Raw genomic sequence first — 17,328 nt, 5'->3', positions numbered from 1 at the left:
TACAAATTTCAGTGACAGGAAGGTACTGCACCATTTAGTTGACCTTTTCAGAGACAAAAAACTATTTATAGGCTAGAACAAAATGCCTCCAGGATGAGAGAAACCTTTGGACAGTCAGTCTTCATTTTAGTGTAATTAAATGAAAATGTTGCAGTTTTGTATGCAGACAAAGCTGATGGGAGGTCAGCAGACATTAACAATGATTATTAAAAGGCATTTTCTCTTGTATTTGATCAGCAGATAGGAACCTCTGCCAGTATTCTTAGCAACATACTTTTATGGTGAAATGCATCTTTCAGTGGAGCAGTGATTGCAGGTATGATGTATTTGGGGAAGATTGAAGTTTGGCCGGTACAGTGGCTGAGTGATTAGCACTGCTGCCTCACAGCACCAAGGACCCAGGTTTGATTCCAACCTTGGGTGACTGTGCAAACTCCTCACAGACACACATTCTCCCTGTGTTTGTGTAGGTTTCCTGTGTGCTCTGGTTTCCTCCCACAATCCAAAGATGTGCAGGTTAGGTGGATTGGCCATGCTAAATTGTCCATAGTGTTCAGGGATATGTAGGTTAAGTGCCTTAGTCAGGGGTAAAGATAGGGTAGGGGATTGGGTCTGGGTGGCTTACTGAGATGGTCGGTGTGGACTTGTTGGGCCGAAGGGCCTGTTTCCACACTGTAGGGATTCAATAAGTCTAAGTCCATATGGCTGAATGATGCTGCTTTCTCATGTCACCATTCTGTCCATTTGAGTTTGGCTCCAGATTTTAACAAAAATAAGGATTAAATGCTGAAAATATCAGGACATTTGACCACATTTTCCAAGAACAAAAGTGAGTTAATAATTGGCATTTGATAATCATGGTTTGGAAGTGCTAGTGTTGGACTGGGGTGCATAAAGTTAAAAATCACACTATACCAGTTTATAGTCCAACAGGTTTATTTGGAAGCTCAAACTTAGAGCACTGCTCCTTCGTCTGGTTGACAACCACCTCAGAAGGAGCAGTGGTCCGAAAGCTAGTGCTTCCAAATAAACCTGTTGGACTATAACCTGGTGTAGTGTGATTTTTAACATTGATATTCATGGCAGAGTTTGGATGGAAAACCGAAAGGAACTCCATGTCAATCATTGTTGAAAAGTTCAAAGGAATTTCATAACCAACAGGTTATGAGCAGCATCAGACCTCCTGTTCAGCCAGTTTAGTGTGGAAATCCAACCCCACAGCTAATCTGAGACCAACAGCCCCACAAGGAGGGCTGGTTGTCAATCCTACTCTAGGGACTCCACTGGGTGTTACAAAGAGGTATATATCAATGGGATCGGAGGTTGCTGCAGGTTTGGCAAAGATGGCACAGGCTTCGTCGAAATGGTTTCCCAATGACCACCTCACCCACCCCCAGCCCCAAATTGCCTTTCTCAATTCTACATCCCTTCATCAGGCACAGTTCCTGAGTAGCCCACTAAACACAGAACACCCTTCCTCAACGTAAACTGTCCCAAAATCTGGGGGAGATATTAAATTCTGAATAATGTTTAAGGTCCATGCTCTTTCATTAGAACAGGAGAAAAGGCAGAAGTGTGATGGATTTTTAAGCAAGTGATTTAGGCACAGTAGGAAAAGAACAAAAGGAGCATCTGTATTCAGATAATAGTAGAGATTAAGCAATTGAAGAACTGATCATTAAAGGATGTAAGCTTGCTCTTTACAACTTGTTTTAACTTTGCTATGTCCAAAGAGGCAGCTCACCTCTCAAATGGAGTAAATGAACCATGTCCAACAGCAAAATATTGGAGCAGATATTGTAAAAGTGCAAGTGAAAAACTTATCATTGGAAACAAGCCATCATTTTTGTTGATCTAGCACCAATACCATCCATGTGCTCTTAGTTTGTTTTATTCTTTGTCTCCGTCCCATTATATATCAATGCAGCCCTGCTCTCTGAAGCCAGGGTGAGGGTAATCTGCTCTGGGATTTGGATAGTCATCCCATGGTGTTTCCGGAGTCTTCTGCTGAGATGCAGGTTCACCTTCCTCAGTTTATACCACCTACAGGCTTTGCAAACACAAGCAGAGGGGAAGTGGGGGGTCGGGGGCTGGGGGGAGGTGCGCACCTATGGAGTATCCTGGAAAAAGCTTCTGGGGTTTCTGCTTGTCACCTTTTTTTTTTCTCCCTAGTCTAGCTTACCACCCTGTATCACTGAGGGAAAGGGGTACAATGGATGATGTTGAAATCCTCCAGCACCCCTCCCCACTCAATCACCTTGCTACCATGTCTAGAGCAATGGAGTGCAGGTCTGCACCCAAATCTGACAGACACCAAGCATCCTGCTGGAACTGGTCATACAAGTCCAAGGATATGAGCCTTTTCAGTGTAGGGATTGGGCCTTTGTCAGTTCTGCATATTAGATACATTGGGTTACCGGTAACCCAGAGTCCAATCAGGTGCTATTGAGACATCAGTCTAGGGGGTGTGCCATTAAGTCACTTCGGGGTAGGTCCGTGAAGGAGTTAGGTCATGGTCAGTAATGGGGATTAGGTCAGTGATGGTCGGGCGATTGTCACTGAAAATCCACAGTTGTGGGGAAAATAGTGAACTCGACTCTGGGATGGGCTTCACTTTACTGGGACATGAAGAGAATGGTCAGTGTTTTCAGGGCAGTTATAGGTAGTACAATGGGTTCTCCACTGTGAATGGGAGCAGAATAAATGCTGTCTCGACAGAGGTCAAGCAAGGCATGATAACTTTGACCTTTACATGGGGAGGATGTAGGGTCAACAGGAGCAAGGGTATTTTCAGGGTAAAACAAACATTTTCTTCCTGCAAGTTTTTTACAGTGATGAGATTCTTCATTCCTGCCCACTTTGACAGAGAAAGGGGAAACCCAAGAATTCGTTCTGGGGCTGGAGGAGTACCTCTAATCTTGATCATCCATAAAGAAACCTTTTTGTTTGCATTCATGGTCTCATTCTGGTGTTCAATCAATGTCAGGGTAAAATCCCCAGCACTGTCATCACTGCTTGCAATTTGCACAGCTCAAGGATAAGAGCATTAACATTTACAGATCCCAATATTTGAATATTTACAAGACCTTTCAGTAGATGTCAAAGTTTCACTTGCCTCCTGCATACTGGGTGTTGAAATGATGGCTGGCAATTGTGTAGCAACAGTGGGATCTATATGCTCTTATTCTGTGTTAATTTTTAGGTGTCCCAGTCTTCTTAGGGCATCTTTGGGTGGAGGGCGAGGTAGGATACTGAAATCACCATTTTATTGCCAATCACACACAGGGATCAAGATCAGCAAATTGCTGCTGCATTTTCCCCAGCTTTCTGCAGAGCCTTGAAGGGAAACTCTGTACCACTGCACCTCCCATAACATCCATACAGCCAACATGTGCATCCACTTTCTTTTTATTAGAAAAGTAAAAGCTGGAAAACAATAGTTTGAGGTAATAACAAAAATATCTTGAGCCATAGGGTGCTTTCTGACGAACATGTTCAAGAAACTTTATTTGTTCTATAATTATCTAGATTTTGGATACTACCAATTGCACTGGGAAGCTGATGGAAAAGTGAATGCTGTTTTTGCAGGAGCCTGCGTGACCCTGAAGCATTTTAGCATGGCTAAGTATCCAGCTTGTCTGCAAATGCTGCATTTGATTGAACAGAACCATATGCAATCTGCCTGACCGTGCCCAATGTAAAAGATAAACAACTAAATCCTTGAGATCCGTAAAGTCTTAGACCTTGGAATAACCCGAGTGAAAGTTAATAGTCTGGTTACTGAGATTTTATCAGAAGAAAGAAAACAGCTTTACTCTTCCCAGATGCATTCAGATGTTCTACCTTAAATAATGAATGATTTCAACCTTTTAAAAACCACTGTGCCATTTTAGTGCTGAAATAATAACTGGTCTAGTGTCCATTTATAGCAAGGTCTGATGTCTGCAAAGCCAATTATGCTGTGCGATAGCACTTGTACATGTGTTAGACTCATGGAAATAATTCTGTTTCCACAGCATTGACGTAAGCCTTGCAGACCAAGCTGTGCAGCCTATTAACAGATGTTTATAATGTCTACTTTGCTCCTTCTGACCCATCCACCAACATTCTGTCAACCCCAATCAATTTTAATAAACTAAAATCGACTGCTGAGAAATAAAAAAAAAAGCCTTTCAATTAAAGCTCCTACGTAAATTTAATAAAAAATGAATCTTCATTAATTCAAATGCTTTTCCCCCTCCCCCAAGTAGGTTAATTAGTTCATGTAATACTGAATGTTGGGCTGAGCTATATCAACTGGGAAAGTCTCCAGGCTGAGTGGGATGCGCAAGGTGGCAGTAAAGTTATTAAAATTGACCTTACTGTCTTATTGGTTTCTGTTGCCATTGGATGTCGCTTGGACTTTTGTTGCTTTTTATAATACCATCCGTCTGCTGTCATTGGAACCTGCCAATTTTTTTTTGAAGTACCTTAAATAAGTGCAAAAGATTTTCCCAACTAATTTGCTTCACTGTGCTTTGCAGACTGCCTTTCCCTAAGATAAGGCATCCTTTTTAGTTTTGTTTTTGCAGTCATGGCTTTGCATCTCCCTATGAGTTCTCATCCTCTTTTACTACTGAGCAAAGTTATTATTACCATACTAACATATTGACTATTAAGACCATTCCATACTCATCTGTACATGAGATGTAATTATATGGGGCAGACTGGATGACTAGAGTGTCTTTACCTGTTTTTTTTCATTATATCCACAGTGGAACTTTTCAAAGAATGAATACTGTATTCCTTCTCCAACTCAGTGCCACCATAGATTGCTCTGTTAAACCGATGATAGCTACCTCATATGTCCATTGAATAGTCAATTTATTTCAGCATTGTATTTTGTTAAAAGTAGGTTAAGCTAATTAATTCAGGTTGTCTGAATCCCTAAGATTAAATTGGAGCCATTTAGTTCTTGGTCAAATTGTATAATTCAACAAATTACAAGAAGAAACAAGCCATTTTTATCCTTGGGATTTAAATAAACTACTTGTAACCAGAAAAAAATCATGTCATTAGCTCCATACTTTAAAATTTAAAGATTCTTAACTGCAGAGTATTTTCAAAATGAATTGCTGACTTGCTTCAACATAGTGAAATCCTAATAAATATGCTTAATACCCTTTTAAGTTATTTCCGTCAGACATTTTTTCAAGTGATAGCTTAGAAATTATTGTCAGTGACACCAACCTGTGAATATTGAGCAACCTTTCCTTGCTAACTATTTTAGTGAGGATGTTGCCCCATTTAAAATACATGGAAGATTCTTAACATAAATATGTGAAGCATTTGGTTGTCTTTTCTCATTTCAAGCTACTTCCTTGCTTTATAAGTTGGTTTTGGAATAAAGTCTTAATAGGCCCAAATTTAATAAGGGCACAGAAAAAGGTGCAAATAATCAATGTGGCATATGTGTAATTATATCATATTTTTTGCTTTGAAGCTCACTAATGTAATTGTTAAATAGTCTATATATTAATAGCACAGGCTGCAAGCCAGTCACTTGATAGGTCAATCCATTTTAACTCAATCTCCACACTATATAGCACAAACAGTTTTACTTTTTCTTCTTATAACTAATGAATGAATGATCTTTCAGACATGGAATATATGTGGAATATCATTCATGTTGAAAATGCAAAGTGGCAACTTTGTCCTAGCTAGGCTTAAGTATGTTCTCCTGCTTTATTAGAATTTTCATAGTGAAGAAATAACCGTCTTCACCCTCTAGTGGTGTGGAAGGGTAACTGTTACATTTAACATGATATCTCTGTTCCAACATGAATTGAATTGAAGTTATACTAGGAACTATTTGTTTAATTCATTTATTGTTTATTTGTTGTTTGATCAGAAACGTGATTTTTCATAATCATGGAAGCCCATCTCACTAATAGAGAGGCAGAATTGTAGTTTTGTGGTCCGAATGGTTTGCTTGCTTGCTTATCCAAATGCAAAATGATCAACTGATGATCTGCAAATTTGTAATGTTTAGTGGTATGATCTTGTCATGTTTAACCTATCCTTAAATGATCAAAGGACATTAAGCATACAATTATAAAATGACATTCAGAATGTTGACTTACTTTCTGGTATGGTTTTGTTAAGCTTAGAATGTACAATTTTTCATGCATCATTCCATAATGTTATAATTTGGTTTGATAACTAACTATTGAACAGTTAAATTAGACTCATAATCACTTGTCTCGAGTAATTGGAAATGCTGATCCCTCTCAAGTGTCCAGTATCCCTAAAATGTTTTTGAAACACTCATACCAGAGGATGCGTTTAAAGTTAGGAGGAAGTGAGTATCTGGAGGGAAATAGAGATGGTATAATGTACTGATGGAGTACATTAATGAGTCAGAGGTGGCATGAGTGGAATGGGGAAAAGGTGGTGAGATTGGCTTCAGGAATGCAAGGTGGGCAGTTCAAGACAGGAGGGTGGGGTGGGGGGGCTTTAGTGGTCCTTGCTTGTAAGGAGGCACTGATGAGCATTTGAGACTGCAAAAAGATCTGCAGAGCTTTAAATGACAAAAAGAGAACAAGAAGGCAGAAGAGTAATGATAGGTTGGGCTAGAGAACACATTAGCTAAAGAGGGCAAAAACCAAACCTGGCACAACTGTGTGGTGGGAAGGGACAGAAAGGGAAAACAAAATGGTTTGAGATTTTTTTTTTTAAAATAAAGGAGATAGAGGTGACTTTCGATCTCCATGTTTAGTTGGACACATGTAAACTCCAGAAAATGCTGTCAGACTTCCTCCTGTAAAACAGTAAGCACTGATAACCTCACCACTATCCTCATCACAAAGTCTCTGCCATTGAGTAATTGAGAGCATTAATAAAGGACTGAAGATAATCTACATTATAGACATCAACCATTTCAGAATGACTCTTACCAATTTTTTGACATGCACCATAAAAAGCATCCTATCCAGATGCATCACAGCTTGGTACGGCGACTGCTGTGCCCAAAACCATAAGACATTAGATTTGAGTGTAGCCCAATCTATTAGAAAAACCATCCTTCCTTCCATTGATTCCTCTGATGCTTCCTGCTGCCTCTGGAAAGCACCTAACAACATAGTCAAAGACCACATCCGCCCCAGGTAGACTCTCTTCTATCCTCTTCCATTAGGTAGAAAGTACAACAATTTTAAAACATGTACCAACAAATTCAAGAATAGTTTTTTTTCCCTGCTGCTATCAGATTTATGAACAGACCTCTAATATTGGAAAGTTGATCTTTCTCTGCACATTCTCTGTAGCTGTAACACTATTCTGCATTCTGTCTGTTATCCAACTGTACATATGTAAGGTATGATTTGTCTGGTTAGCATGCAAAACAACATTTTTCACTATCTCCATATATGTGACCATAATAAACAAATCAAATGTGTTTGTGGAAACTGAGATGATTAAGGGATAAAAGAGACAGGATGTGTTTGAAGTTGTGAAATAAATCCTCACCACAGTTCATTACGCTAAAAGATTTATCTGGTAGATTTGCTGCCACTATCCTCTTCCCTGGTTGAGATCTACAGGATCTGCTTGGATCAATGTGGCAGAGGAAAACCACATGGTAGTTGAATAATTAGGGGCTCTTCTCTTGAGTGAGATGTAATTTATTGCATGATGGCAACTAGGTGCAAGCTGTTCTGGTTTGTTAGACATTGACATCGCCCTCAGTCTCTGTAGTAATGTTGGGCCATTGTCCTTTTCCCACTCATGAGTCTATGTGGCATCCTCATTGTGTGGTGCTTAATCGTTAGTATTAACTCTTTCAGACTGTGTTATTCTGTTCTGAAACTTCTTGCCTCCTAGATTTTCCCCATCATTAACATGATGATTTGTGCATATAATTACATGTACTGCTAAGGCCCCACCCCTTCCACCCACCACTGACTTCATAAATCCAGGTGGTCGAGAGGTTTCCCTATCCTCCCAGAGTACTTCAGACTCATGTGATTGGTAGGTCTGTGTTGAGGACGTTTGGATTTGATTCTGTTATTGACGGTGTGAGGTTTGCATATCATTTATGGGATGACATTTCTCAATGGGCTCATCCCAGTCAACTGTTCCTGGACAATTCCTCCACAATAGGAGGAGATTCCTATAGTTTCTTCACAAAACTCCACTGGTTGTGTGAACAATAGCCATGTGCTGCTAAACTGCTGTCTTTTGACTGACTGACCTTTTCAGTTAAGTTCCTGTATTCAAACATCCTGTTGATCCAAAAGTGTCAACCATCTTGCGTGATATCTGTTACAGTATGTAGCCTACTGCTGATAGTAGACTGCTCCTTCATTTATATATCTTCATAATCTTACTGGTGTAACTGTGACATTAGCTTCAGCAGGATAGGGAGCTGAATCTTCAGCTTTCTATCCATTTAGTTCTGAACTTTTCTCAATTCTAAACTGCAGTGAACTGGTAATTGGTGTATAAATATCAGTATTTTCTGCAAAAGGAACTTGATTATCTGGTTCCCAAGCCCAGCTTTCCATTTGATTATGTGCACCTCTGAGTCTGTAACATATTCAAATGCAGAACTGGCTTCAGATTAGTTGAAATTGTCACCCAGCAAACTGCAGTCCATTATTCAAAATGACCATATCCAAGATCCCATGTAACACAAACTTTTTGTGGATGACCCTGACAACTACATCCATTGTGCAAGTGCATAACCTATTTACTGGCCCTTTATTTTTCATAAGAAATATACGTACAATTTCCCGTCAATAAATGAATTGGTTTCTTCTCACTTGTTCCCATTGTCTGATGTGGAATGTGGTAGGTCTCCATAGCTTCCAGTGCTCTTGCTTTTGAATTCCATGAATTTCAAAGTCAGCGATGAATTCTCAATCCCTATTGAACTGAGGCCACCACACCAATGACTAAACTCTCTAGTTCTGCACTTTTGTGATCCCTACGTTTCCCTGGTATGTCTTGTCCCAAACTATCCTCCCACAGTGAGGCTAAATGACCTTGGCTTCGCTGTACTCAAATGAGTTGATTATGGCATGCTGTTGATGCTCAAAATAGCTTTCATAACCAACTCATTTGGTCTTTGATCAGGCCAACCTTAGACACAAAACTGATAAATGGTAACTCAATCTTGGTCTCTGTTTTGTTTCCGTCACTAGTGATTGTAAGGAGGTCAGTCGGCTGGACCTCAGTATGAGTTCCCTAATTGGGGTTGTTAATCCAATCGGAGTCCTTGCTGACATAAGTGGAAGAGGAGAGTCAAACATCCTGTACCCTCGGAGAACTGTATCAGTGTCAAGGACATTCTACATGTAAATGAAGGGTGAGTTGGTGACAGGATACTTTAGCTCACCATGTTTGTTTGAGCCTGTTTTAGGCTTGCTGTCTAATATGCTGTTGTGCCCTGAGTATATAATTCAGTTTCATAAATAAACTCCACATCCTATTTGGCAAGCAGTAGTCCATTGTTCTGGAGACCTCATCCACTGTTGTCTGTAGTTTGAAAGCAAAATGCATTTTCAATTCAAATTTCTGTTTGAAAGCAGAATTCATTAACTTCAGAAACTGACTGCATCATGTCAGTTCTCTATTTTCCTTGCATGCTTCACCACCACCCTGTCCCACCTGATGGCTGTATCTTGCAAGTGGCCTTTTTTTGTGCACTTAGTAGAGAGGACCCCCCCCCCCCCCCCTCCCCTTTTGCATCTTATTTTCTTTCTCCATCCTTTGTTGTTTTGCACTGGGTCTCCTTCATCAAAAGTATATTTTGGATATGAAGAAAAGTCATATTGGACTTGAAATGTAACTCTGTTTCCCTCCACAGATGCTGCCAGACCTACTGAATTTCTGAAGCATTCTCTGATTGTCTATTGTTTCCTGTTACAGACACTGTCTCCTAGTTAAACCTCATGAGGCACTATTAGTATCTCTAAGGATTGAGGTATCTTTTTACCAATTCTTTCTTGTGTATTGAGAAGACCACATGGTTTGTGTGTCTCTTATCCCAACATGCAATCCGTCAGATGGGCAATAAATGTTGGCCTAGCTAGTGACGCCTTCAACCCATGAATGAATTTAAAAAGAAACGTGTCTGAGATTTCCATGAGATAATGTCTAAACAGTTTGGTTAATCCTGAAAGAGCATAGCACCTAAAATCTGCAGCTGAGGTGTCAGCAATTATAATGGTTGGAATGGGATGGATTGCAATCAGCCATCGTATCCAGAGATGGCAATATGCCCTTAAACTTTTAAAGAGCCATCCTTTGATGCAGCACCAGCTTTGTGTATTCTTGAAATGTTGTCCTCTCGGGTTATGGTCAAGTTGTCAAAACAGATAAAAGTTCAGCAAATTAGTTTACCATCCCTAATAATCTTTTGTGGATCATTTTGGGATGGGAAATGCCTTAACAGCTTTTGTTTACACTAATCTTTTGCTGTTTACAGTGTAACTCAAGAAGCGAATAGAATCCTTGAAGTATTCACATATCATTCAGAGTGACCCCCTCTCCCTGTAGGTATTTTAAAACTGCATGCACTTTGTTCACACACTCCAAAACTATCAAGGAGTATCAATGTCATCCACATGACATACGGCCTTCTAAATCTTGTTGGATGTGGAACATAGTCTGTTGAAAAACCTCTGGGGCTGGGGCAATCTGAAATGATGATCTGTTGAAGCAAATCTTCCAAATGGAATAATAAAGATGGAAAGTAATCATGACTTCTCATCCAATGATACCTGCCAGAATCTACTGTTTACATCAAAGTCAAAGTTCTGCTTTTGGATACGTTTTCTGAATCTTGCCAACTGTAGATGTGAGATGGAGTTCAGTCATTAGCACTTTGTATTGACTTCACACAGCTCAAAAAATTAGAATGAACTGATAACGTCTGGCTACAGTAACTATGTCCAAATACCATTTGAGTTGGTTTGTCACTATGGCAATTATACCGATTCTGGTCATTTCTTCCAGTTGCTTCTCAGCTTGTTTTAATTGCAGGATATGGAATCTTGCTGGGTGCAGAGACCTGATAGCGAAATGGCTTTTATAGTGATGCTGTATTCAGTACTGAGTTTCCCAAAACCTGGAAACTTAAGAGATTCCCATTCAAAGGAATACATTCTTTTGCTGTTTAACTGCTGTGACCTTTCGAAGAAGGTTAACAGCATGAGACCCATTCCTATTCGAGAGTGAGAATTGTTAAATAAATACAGGTTGTCTGAGATCTAGTGTTGCACAGTTGCTTGTTACATACCCTGTTAATCTTGAGTGCTTCAGCCTCTGGACTATGTAGTTGCAGTGGTGTAGGTTGTAAATACTATTTCCTCAATTCTACTACTCTATCTGAAAATATAGTGACTCTTGCTCCTATATTGAGCCTATAATTAGATGCCCCATGACACAAATTTTCTCTTGCCAAAAGGTGGATCTGAATCACCTATCTCTCCTATCTTAACTTCTATTATAGGATGTTCTATGTCATTAATGTCTTTGTGAGTGACTATTTGTCATTTGATGCTCTATGATAAATGTATACTTCAGCACATTTTCTGAAAGTGACCAGTTGTCCTACAATTGAAGCATTTTTGTTCAATAGCTGGGATCTGCTAGTGCCTGTGAGATTTCTTTGCTGCATAGTTTTACCAATGATTGTTGCTATTTAGTATGTCTTTCTTTCTGTGCTGGCTTCTCATGTGTATGTTTTTAGGGTTTGTGCATTTAAGCAGAATCTAAATAGTTATTTATCTCCAGTAATGATAAGTTTGGTCATCTCCTGTTAGGATTAGCACATGATGCTTCTAGATATCTCCTTCACTCATGATTTAGCTTTCCCTAGAAGTAAATCATCTTTTTGACTGTAATAAATTTGGAAAAGACACAGCAGAAATTTCAGCAACAATTCTGTCTTATCAACTACTTTTCTCTCAATATTCCTTTACAGCTCTATAGTCACATGTTTTACTAATCATTAACAATCATTATTTCAATTATTCATGGAATCTCCTGAATGCTGAATATTTCTATTAGGGCATGTATTTTCAAGAACTTCATTTGTACAGAAGTTTAAATGATTATCAAAAGCATACAGAAATTTATCGACCATATCGATTGCTGCTTAAGACTTTTTGAGCTACACACCATCAGCTACAGTTTCAGCTGAGGTATGAAGTGTATTTATTTAGTCATCTTCTGATTTTTAGATTCTAGTTTAGATGTAGTTCTGTATTTTAAGCATTCTTTTTTCCAAGATATTCAATTGTGTTCTGTTTAGCCCATCTCTAAAATTACATATTTTTGGCAATATTATTTCTGTGGCCATGTTTTCCTAAAGTAATCCTTTATTTTCCTTGCATCAAAGTATTTAATTCTGCAGTAGAGCGATGTTATATTATACTCTGGTACTGAAAGCACTCATTATGCTTTTATGAATAAAGAGAGGATTCCCAAGTGGGATGGATAATTCTAGCCTTTCGGGAATAATTTGAATAATACCTGCCTCCTTTGTAGCTTTTCTCAACCTCCAATAGTTATTGTCTTAATAAACAATTCCTGTTACTTTTAAGGGTTTTACAAAACGAAACTAACTGTCTGCAACTAAAAATGATTTTAATTCTCATAACCGCTTTACCGAATGTATCTTTGTTCTTTGTGCTCTCTGGGAAAAATCTTGAAGAAATGTTCTGAAGCAGGGTCTCTGGACCTGAAATGTTAACTCTGATTTCTCTCCAGTTGCTGTCAGACCTGCTGAGATTTTCCAGCCATCTGTTTTTGGTTATTTCCAACATCTGCAGTTCTTTTTTTTTCACCTAGGAAGCATCCCGTTCCTTTAAAAGGTTTCCATGGATGATTCCTACTGCCTGTGATGCTTCTAATAACTCCTTCTTCCCCTCCTTTTGCTTTTCCTCCTGGATGAGTGCTTCTATGTGGAGCTTAAATAAATACTTCCTGCCTTTACTGCAGTTTAACTAATGATGCTCCCACCTTTCCTATGGCCTCGGTAATCTTCTATTAGATTTTGTCTGCTTGGGCTTTTGGTTTGCCCTTTGTCACAAAGCCAGAATTAATGTGACATGCCCGGTCTGTCATCTTGTTTTAAGTTGTCTCTGTGGTCATTGATTTCCCTTACTGTCACTGTGCCTAACGGTATCTGCTCACTGGATGGTGACACTGGATCTGAGTTGTAAGCACTTCACTCACGTCTAGCTTTCCCAGCCTGTAGAGGCTAGAACAGAAATCTTTTCTGTTGACACTACAGTTATCAATTTTCCTTACAAAGCCCCCAGTGTCTGTTCACTCTCTGGCTGAACCTTAAGTTGGGACAGCTCCTGCAGACCCCCAATACCAGGTACCATCTGTAACTACCTTTTGTATGACTAGTGCTGCAACTCCATGACGTCCCTAACTCTCACTGACTCCTGCATGTCCCTTAACATGTCTGAAATGCTGCAGATGCTGCCATGTAGAATCTTGCTCATGAGGTTCTCTTCTGCAAGGTTTCAGAATGTTCATCTCTTCCAGCTGCTGACAGTCTGTTTGGCCATCCTTCTTAACGTTGAACCTGATGAATCCTCAGGTCTCCACAGCTGTCAGCATTTTATATGCTGCAGCTAAACAGGAGTCAGCACCACTGTCAGCATTGTGCAAGATAAATTCTCAGCACAGCTCATCAGGCCGTAAGATCCATCTGGTAAATTTGCTGCCACTGTCCTCTGTCCTAGTGGGGATTCACAGCCTGCTTGGTCTCGTGTGATGGAGGAAAGCCATCAGGCAGTCGAACAAGAAGCTCTTGTTTTCAGCTGGATGTGGTTTGTTGAATGGTGCCTTGGAATGCTAAACATTGGTACTTAGACTATGAAGGAGACCTCTGTTAGATCTGACTCACTCGTTCCATAGCTGTTTTTCCCCCTGCCAGAGTCTGTGTCACATCCTCATATTGAGCTGTGCTTAATGCATTTCTCAGCATTAACCCTGTAATGCCCTTGCATCCTTATACAGCAATATGTGCAGGTTTATTAGCCTGTTCCTGTTACATTATTCTCATTCTAATAAATGAATTCTCACCACTTTGTTTTCAAATGATTTTTTTTTTTAACAAGCCTCTGTGGATTCATTTCTATTACACAGTATTCCTTCACGGATATTTAGTTTGTACTTGAATGAATGACTACTTTTTTTTTCCCCTCTGTCGGTGGTTGTTTCATGAATCTTAGCAGCCTGCCGCCTCACAATGTAGTGGAAGAGTTCAGCAGTGAACTTGAGCTTCAGCTTGTGCCAGACCGATGTTTATCATAAGCAGTCTCTTAATTATTTATTCACATTATTCAAGTACTATCCAAGGGTGGTGATGGATTTCTTTTTAAAATGAACATTCGCCTCTGGATAGTCAATGAACAAATAGAGAGCTGTCAAAGTTTTTTGAAAACACTGGTCCCAGCAAACCAATACCCCTCGATCTCGTATCCTGCCACATTGGTAAAATTGATTTTCTGTTTCTCAGAAAATTAGATCACAAATAGGTGCCGAACTAACCATGATGCGATTGCTATGGTGATACACCAAAAACAGTGCAACTGCTATCACTATTATTCCAATTCCAAGTTTGTATGGAATTTAGTGTTTGATCATTTTGAATACTAATGATGCAGCACTGAGTATATGATGCATTTTTGATGTAGTGCACTGATACTAATGGTAGTGTGTCACTATTCCATCTCTAATTACTTCCCTGTATAGCTCTGTGCCCATATCCCCTTCTCCCTCGCAACCCTATTTCCCGGGGTTTTTTTTTCCCTGGAAAATTCTCACTCTGGATTCACATGTTGTTATTGTACTTAACTGCCTAGGCTTTGGTCCTCTGTTCATTTTAGGATAGGCTTGACTATATTTTCTCCCTTCACCCTCAACCCCATTCAAATAACTACTGTCTTCCAGTCCATTTCTCTCATACAGCTTTCATATTCCTTGCATCCCAGGGATTCCAACTTAAACAGTAATGCTGGACAACTGGTTTGCTCATTCACTGTTGCATGTGGCTATGAGGTAACCTTTCCTCACAGTCTTACACCAGAACATTGTGATCAAATATTTTCCCTATGTTGACCTCTAATTTACATGCTTGATGACATCCTCTTGAAAGCATTATATCCGATTTCACATTTCCATTAATCACCCCATCCTGGACCACATCACTATTTCCCTTCGCTACTCCATTGGCATTTAAATTGTTACAAATACAGAGAATGCTGATGAAAAACAGCAGGTCTGGCAGCATCTGTGGAGACAGAAGCAGAGTTGATGTTTTGGATCTGTTATGACTTCTTGCGAGCTGATCAGAACAGATCACCGTAACAGATTTGACAAAATGGTCTGGGTTCATACACATCAATGAAGGAATTGTCTGAAGGTGCTTCACTTTGTCATTTGTAATGTCCACATTACCTGAAATCTATAATCATGAGCCTCTACATCTTTCAATGCCCTGATACCATAGTAGAGGAGGAGGTAGCCCAAGGCCTACCACAGCAGATCTGTCAACTGAAGCCACATTTATGCTGTTAACTAAGTAACACCATCTTAGCTCAAAGGACTAACACCGCCTCATATACAACCCTTGCCACACTCCTGTATATTGAAACGTGGCAATTGGGGTGCCAACTGTCCTGAGAAAAGCTTTCAATAGCTGTGTTGGGGTTGGAATGAGAGACGGCAAGAAAATAATATCTGTTCAGTCAATTTTTGATGTGAAACGCAATGCCTGAAAAGATTATGCAGGTGGTTCCATTAGTAATATTCTACAGAGAATTTGATAAATATTGGAAGGAAAACCGTACAATTGCAGGCTTTTGGATGAAGGACAGGAGTGAGGGGCTAATTGGATAGCTTGATCAAAGAGCCAGCAGATACATGATGGTCCAATTGGTATCCTGTTGATCTCATCATTCCAGGATTCTGTGGCTATGCTTCTGCCTTTTGGATAAGATTTCAAAGGTTATCAGCAGGGAAGCTTCATAACAAGTCATGTTTTCGCCCCTTCTTCCTCTGGGCATTACAGTGCCATCTGTGTTCTGTTTCTGATAATTGGCTCACAATATTCTGAGCTTCTTCAGAGATTTGAGTTTCAAAGTCGCCTGGTCCCCCTTCTGAAGTGGTTGCTCTGGCACACAGCGATGAATTAAATTGATAGAACTGCTCCTGTTGTTTATCGTGAAATCTGGCAACAGGTCGTAGATCCATCTGTCCGGCCTGTCATTAACTGCCAGACTTGAGCTTCACAGACAAAGGCTGCTTTGAATAAGAGACAGTGCAAATGCAGACCAATTTAACATACAGCTGCATCGTCATTGCTTTTAAACTAAAAGGTAAGAAATGATATATGGCACTACTTCCTTTGGTTGTCTTTTTTCCTTTTGATTATCTGCTCCAGAAGTAAGCCTAACTGGAAAATTGCCAAGATGTTAAAGGGGTTTCAGACACCGACACCTTGGCGTTGACGGATACAAATCTCTGAAGTGTCAGGACATGTCGATAAGGCAGTTGGAGAAGCAGACAAGGTCCTGCCATTCCAGCTCTTTTATAAATATAGGCATCCAGCTGATAAGGAGGAAAGCCATAAACTTCCACAAATCACCGGTCAGGGCTCAGCTGGAGAATCGTGTCTAATTCTGGAAGAATGTCATGGCCTTGGAGAGATTTAAAGGGAATGATACCAAGCAAAGAGAATGCCAGTGATGTGGAGAGAATAAAGAAGGTGGGATTGGTCTTAGTAGATAAGATTCAGGTACAATTAACTTCAAGTGATCAAATTATGAAACATTCTGATAGAAACTGGTTTTAGTGAAAATAAGGAAGTAACCAGTGGACTTTTAACAAATAACAGAAAAAAACAGTTTGTTTGATTGTTTGTGGTTTGATGTTCTCACACTGGTGATGAGAAATCAGGCCAAGAAATGCCCATTCAATTCAGTGGAATATTCCAGAAAGCACAGTTCACATGTAAAGTAGCAGAGAATGAGACAATTTGTTCCTTTCCAATCGGGTATAAGACCACACGAAGGAGAGGTTCAACAAAATCCTGTAATGGAGGAGATGGAAACAGTGAGGGGGAATAGTAACAGACTTCAGAAAAATATAGACAGATCGGTGAATTGGGATGGCACATTGCAGATGGAATTTAATACAGAGGTCTGATGTCTGCCAAAATCCTCCTCCTATCCCTAATGCTATCTGCAGTGTTACAGGCAAGGGAGATAGAGACAGATTAGTCTCTTCTCTTGATTTTACTTTTGTAAAACTCTGCTTTCC

The 17,328-nt window shown here is 39.7% G+C and overlaps 1 protein-coding gene across 8 annotated transcripts in view; it reads left to right on the top strand.

Annotated features, from left to right (window-relative positions):
• The window catches only part of LOC140491464 (sialate:O-sulfotransferase 1-like), a 163,733-nt gene that overhangs the window by 37,351 nt on the left and 109,054 nt on the right, over window positions 1-17,328 (top strand). For 2 of the 8 annotated variants that reach the window (XM_072589648.1, XM_072589647.1), the window contains one exon: window positions 9,183-9,346. The exons of the other annotated variants lie outside the window; for them this stretch is intronic. The gene's annotated coding sequence lies outside the window, so the exon portion shown is untranslated. The remainder of the gene's footprint in view (window positions 1-9,182; window positions 9,347-17,328) is intronic. 8 annotated transcript variants of the gene reach the window in all.

The sequence above is a fragment of the Chiloscyllium punctatum genome, chromosome 19 (assembly GCF_047496795.1).
Source record: "Chiloscyllium punctatum isolate Juve2018m chromosome 19, sChiPun1.3, whole genome shotgun sequence".
Lineage (NCBI taxonomy): Eukaryota > Metazoa > Chordata > Chondrichthyes > Orectolobiformes > Hemiscylliidae > Chiloscyllium > Chiloscyllium punctatum.
This window is presented reverse-complemented; position numbering and strand designations above follow the sequence as displayed.